Here is a 6357-nt window from a genome sequence, read left to right on the forward strand (position 1 = left end):
CCGTTTTCTGCCTGTTTTTGTTTGTTTTAAAATTTTTTTAAAGACAGGATTTTGTTCTGTCACCCAGGCTGGAGTGCAGTGGGACAATCATAGCTCACTACAGCCTCCTGGCCTCAAAAGATCCTCCTGCTCAGCCTCCCTACTCCCCTCGACCTCCACTGCCCACCCTGCCCCCAAACCCATTGCTGGGATTACAGGTACGTGCCACTATGGCTGGCTTCTTCTCTGCCTGTCGAATCCTCTTCATCTTTCCAAGGTGACTGCAAATCACTTGTTTTCAGTGAAGCTCTCCTGGGTCACGCTAGCCAGGGCTGCCCATTCCCTCCTGTCAGCTCCTGGAGGCCTTATTTTTTCTATCATTAATTTGAGACACATCAGATCTAGTTGTGAATTTTTCAAGTCTGGAGTTAAATCTTCAACAAGATTGGAAACTTCTTGAAAGCTAAGCCCAGCTATCACATTTGTTTAAAATCTGCCCTATTCTGTCCACTCTGACCCCAGCATACACACCACACTCACCCAGGCATGTGCACACGTATGCACAACCCCCAGACAGAGGGGAGATTTCATAAATCCTTGCAAATGGTAGGTGGGTAGGGAGCAAGTGAGTTGGGAGTGCTGATTGGTTGGGAAGGGGATGAAATTTTAAGGAGTCGAAGTTGTCTCCTTGTGCTGAGTCAGTTCCTCAGTGGGGGCCACCAGACCGGATGAGCTAGTTTATTGATCTGAGTGGTGGCAACTGATCCATCCAGTTCAGTGTCTACAAAATATCTCCAGCACTGATCTTAGGTTTACAATAGTGATGTTATCCCCAGGAGCAATTTGGGGAGGTTCAGAATCTTGTAGCCTCCAGCTGCATGACCCCTAAAACATCATTTCTAATCTTGTGGCTAGAACTACAGAGTAAATCTAGTCCCCAGACAAAAAGGGGGTTTGTTTCGGGAAAGGGCTGTTACCATTTTTGTTTCTAAGTTAAACTTTACACTAAGTTCCTCCCAAAGTTAGTTCAGCCTACGTCCAGGAGTGAACAAGGACAGTTTGGAAGTTAGAAGCAAGATGGAGTCAGTCAGGTCAGATCTCTTTCACTGTAATAATTGTCTCAGTTATAATTTTTGCAAAGTCAGTTTTAAAACTAGCATACCACAATTTGACGTATTATAATGGCATTTTTTTGCAGAAGTTTGCTTACACAGTGTTATTTTTATGTAGCTTTACTACCTTACAGTTGCAATTATTGAGCTGTTACTATGTGCCAAAGACTATCCCAAGTTCTTTACAAATGTTATCTCATTAAGTTTCACAACACCCCTACAAGGTATGAATTTATATGCACGTTTTTTAAACAGCTGACTGTGACTCAGAGTGGTTAAAAAAAATTGCAGGTAATAGGTGGTGTGGTGGAGCTTTACGCATATTTGCGTTTACCTAACTAGACCAATATAAAGTACAGTTTGAAAAGGGAAGAAATGCAGGAGAAATTCCATATCATCCAGATACATTCCCATGTGGGATAGCAGGAAAAGCACAGATCTGGGATCAAATGGTTTGGCCCAGGTGTGGCTTAAAAGTTGTATGAGTTTAGGCAAAACCTTAAACTCATTTGAGGCTATGTGTCTAGATTTCTTCTTCTGTAAAATAACTTTCCTACCCTACATGTAGTATTCACACTATAAAAAGACTGACACTAGTTCCAGAGTTTATTTAGAGTCCTGTTGCCTTCATGAAGCAGTCTTGATTTTACAATCTGCCCAAGGTACTAAAAATTTATGTGAGATTTGATATTTGTCTCTGGATACTTTTCACATTAAGCAAACACATGTCCTAACTTTCAGAGGGTGAAGCCGGAAGGCCGATGAATCACACTGAGAATGAAGCTGTCTGCTTTTCAGTTTTCCTCCCAAGTTTTATTGCAACCATCTTCACATCATGCAGAGGTCACTACACATTCTGTCATTTTCATTGTAGATTTTAATATATAGTTTTGAATTTTATTCCTATTTTTGTTAGAAAATAATTTTTCCTCATGCAATGCCGCTTCCAAGGCAGTACACATTTGAACTGGCAAAGTTTGTCACACTGACATTGATGTAATAACTTAAAAAAAATCACTTCCAAATCATCCATTGATTTGTCAGCAATAAATTGGCATACCAATGCAAATAGAGGACAAAGAATGGGCCACAGGAAATTAATTAGGAAGAGCATTTTAGAGTCCATCAAGAGATGCATGCTCAAGTCTCTCTGTCACTGTGTCTGTCTTTCTCTGGTAAAAAAAAAATAAGGCACAATTTTGGTGGCGGGGGGTTGTTGAGACAGAATTCTTAAAAGTCCACTACATGCATGAAGGACTTAACATTTGTATTTTTCCTCTGAAAATAAACAGCTAAAGTTCTCAGAAAATGTGCTGGGGCAGAGGCCATGACTGAGCCCAGCTGCATGGTCATCTTCAGCACCATCTGTCTGGTGTCCTGGTCCTGACCTGGCAGATGTCGTGGGTGAGCCTCAGAGGGACCTCCTGGCAGCTGTGGGTTATTCTAAGAAGAATTGTGTCATCGTGGGAGAAAGGTTGCCCCTGATGGCCAACTTGTGCTGGTGTGCCCAACACATTCCCAGTCTGGAAGTCCTGTATCCAGGGAAACCACCCTCAGTCCTGGGGAAACCAGGGTGCTTGGTCCCCTTTAGTATAACCTCTATCCACTGAAGCAGCACTCACCCCATAGCCAAGGGATGCAGATTTTTATCTAGACTAGAGTCAAAATTTGACTGTTTTTCAGATGAAACTATGAGCTAAAAGATTTTCAGAAGTTGCTGTCTATTCTTAGTCTTTAAAAGGCTTCCACTGCCTTCTTCAACCAAGAGCATGCTGGAAAGCATATTTTTCTATGGTGCCTATCCCCTCCCCACCACTGTGCTTGGCTTTTCCTAAGCATCTCCATTGGCAGCAAGGATGTGCCTCTTTCCTTCCCATACGCAGTAGTTAGAATGATCAGAGTTTGCATAACTCTATTGACTCTGCTCAAAGACATTTGTTTTCTTGTATGTTTTTCAAGGGTAATATTTTAAAATGTTCACCTTCCAAGCATTTCTGGCCAGGCCTGGTTCACATTTGCATTGATCAATGGCTATTTTAGAGCAACCATTCTTTAACCCTCGGTAGTTTTGTTTCTTTAGCCTTCCAGTGAGGCAGTTTTCCTGTGCCACCAGACTAGTGCCTGGTCAGAACCAGGCCTAGATGCTTTTCTGTATTTGTAGCTTATATTGTGAGCCAGATGACACTATTTTGCCCCATGTGATCTGTCAAGACATGTATGGTAAACTCTAGAGTAACTACTAGAAAATAAGTAAAAAACATAGTGAAAGAAATTTACGTATGCAAAAGAAAGCAATACTAGAGGAACAAAAAGAATATGAGACAGAAAACAAAAAGTAAACTATCAGATATAAACACAACTCTATCAATGATAACAACTCAATAATAACAAATGTTAGATTTGATTGGATAACAATCTAATGAAGAGGCTGAGATCATCAGACTGGATAAAGGTACGAAATCCAGCTACATGCTGTCAACAAGAGACACACTTGAGATGGAAAGATATAAATAGGTTGAAAGTAAAGGGATAATAAAAGACATACTATGCAAACTGCAAGCATGTAGTGACTTTACTAACATCAAACAAAACGGACTTTACCAAAAAGTTACTAGAAATAGGGAGGGATATTTTATAATGATAAAAGGGTCAATCCACCTAGAGAAAATAACAATTAAAAACATGTATGTACTTAACAATCAGGACTCCAAAATCCCATACAGTGAAAACAAACAGAAATGAGGGGATATATTAGTCTGTTCTCACGTTGCTAATAAAGACATACCTGAGACTAGGTAATTTATAAAGAAAAAAAGTTTAATGAACTCACATTTCCGTGTGGCTGGGCAGGCTTCACCATCATGGTGGAAGGCAAAGGAGGAGCAAAGTCATGCCTTACATGGGGGGGAGGGGTAGGTGAGAGAATGAGAGCCAAGTGAAAGGAGAAACCCCTTATAAAACCATCAGATCTCATGAGACTTATTCACTAGCACTTAAATAGTATGGGGGAAACCACCCCTGTGATTCAATTATCTCCCACTGGGTCCATCCCACAACAAATGGGAATTATGAGAGCTACAATTCAAGATGAGACTTGGGTGGGGACACAGCCAAATCATATCAGAGGAGAAACAGACAATTCAACAATAATAGTTTGAAGCTTTCGTACTAACTTTCTGTAGTGCATAAAATAAATAGGCAGAAGACAAACAAGGAAATAGATAAATAGATTTGATCAACATATAAACCAAGTCCAGGTAGATATAACAGACATATATAGGAAACTCCACCCAACAACAATAGAATAGGCATTTTTTTTTTAAGTGCACATGGAAACTTCTTAAGGATTGACCATAAAATAGGCTTCATTAAATTAAAAATGATTAAACAAATGAAAATTCTTTTTTGTGACCATAACAAAACAAAATTAAGAATTAATAACATAAAGAAGTTTGAGGAATTCACAAATGTGTAACAATAAAACAACATATCTTGGAGATCGGGGGAAGATAGCCAACTAGAAACACCTCAGGATTGCAGCTCCCAGTGAAAGCACAGAGGGTGAGTGAACGCCACATTTCCAGGTGGATTTTTATTGCCTACAGACCAGGAGATTCCCAGGGGGAGGAGCCCCACGGGTCACCAGCACAGCTGTTTTGGACTGTGCGGCTGCTTGCCGGTGCCCAGGCGTGGCGGTTCTCCGTACAAAATACACTGGTCCAGGTGCCCTCTTAGCTGGTGATTGGAGCCCCAGGAAGGCAGATCACCCATTCATCTGATTTAAAAGGGGACTGAACAGGGAGCCAGGTCAGGAGATTCCTGGGCAAAAAAAAATGCCAGGAATCTCAGTGCTGCTGTTTCAGCTGGCGCAGTGAGTAGCTGCATGGGAAATCACACAGATCTCGGCGCCTTTTCAACAGGCAACTGGAACACCTGGGAGAGAGTTGACCATTCAACTAAAAAAAAAAAAAAAGAAAAGACTCTGAGTCAGGGAGCCAGGTGATCAGGCTTGGCTGGTGCCACCCACCCCACAAAAAAATACAGTAATTGAAAATGCTCTGGGTTGAGAGTTTCACAGCAAGCACAGCTGAACCCGGGATGGTCCAGCTCTGCGGGAGAGGGGCGTCCGCCATTACTGAGACACTCCACCACTACAGAGGCAGTCCGCCATCACTGAGGCAGTCCGCCCTTGCTGAGGCAACCTGCCGTTGCCAAGGCAACCTGCCACTACAGAGAGAGTCCGCCATTACAGAGGCAGGTCACCATTGCCTAGGCAGTTCTAACTACACCCATATAAACAGGACTGCAGGGAAGATCACACGGCAGCTGGGCGGAGCCCACAGCAGCTCAGCAAAGCCTCTGCAGGAAGAGAGTGACTAGGATGCCTCCTCACTGGGCAGGTCAGCCCTGGAAAAAAAAAAAAAAGGCAGCAGCACAACGGAAACTCATAAATAAAGCCCTAACTCCCTGGGACAGATCACCCGGGGTGGGGGGGGGAAGGGAGTTTATGAGTTCTGCCGCAGCAGACCTTAACATACCTGCCCAGCAACTTTGAATGAACAACGGAGCTCACAGCTCAGCACTTGAGCTCCAATAAAGGACAGACTGTCTCCTCAAGTAGCTCCCTGATCCCCGTATATCCAAAGAGTCACCTCATAAAGGAGAGAACAGACTGAAATTTGGCGGGTATCCTTCTGGGACAAAGATAGCAGAAGAAAAAACTGGTAGCAACCCTTACTGTTCTGCAGCTGCTGCAGGTGATCCCCAGGCAAGCAGGGCCTGGAGTGGACCTCAGCAGTCCTACAGCAGAGGGGCCAGACTGTTAGAAGGAAAAATAAGAAACAGAAATAACTTCATCATCCACAAACTGGAAGTTCACACAGAGACCCAATCTGAAAGTCAGCAACTACAAAGACAACAGGTGGATAAATCCACAAACATGGGAAGAAACCAGCACAAAAAGGACAAAAACACCTGAAACCAGAACACCTCTCCTCCTACAAGGGATCACAACTCCTCACCAGCAAGGGAAAAAGGCTGGATGGAGAAAGAGGGTGATGAAATGACAGAATCAGACTTCAGAAGGTGGGTAATAAGAAACTTCTGTGAGCTAAAAGAACATGTTCTAACCCAATGCAAAGAAACTAAGAACCTTGAAAAAAGATTTGACGAAATGCTAATGAGAATGGACAACATAGAGAGGAATATAAGTGAATTGATGGAGCTGAAAAACACAATACGAGACCTTCGTGAAGCATGCACAAGT

Source organism: Cebus imitator, unplaced genomic scaffold, assembly GCF_001604975.1.
Source record: "Cebus imitator isolate Cc_AM_T3 unplaced genomic scaffold, Cebus_imitator-1.0 Scaffold6, whole genome shotgun sequence".
Taxonomy (NCBI): domain Eukaryota; kingdom Metazoa; phylum Chordata; class Mammalia; order Primates; family Cebidae; genus Cebus; species Cebus imitator.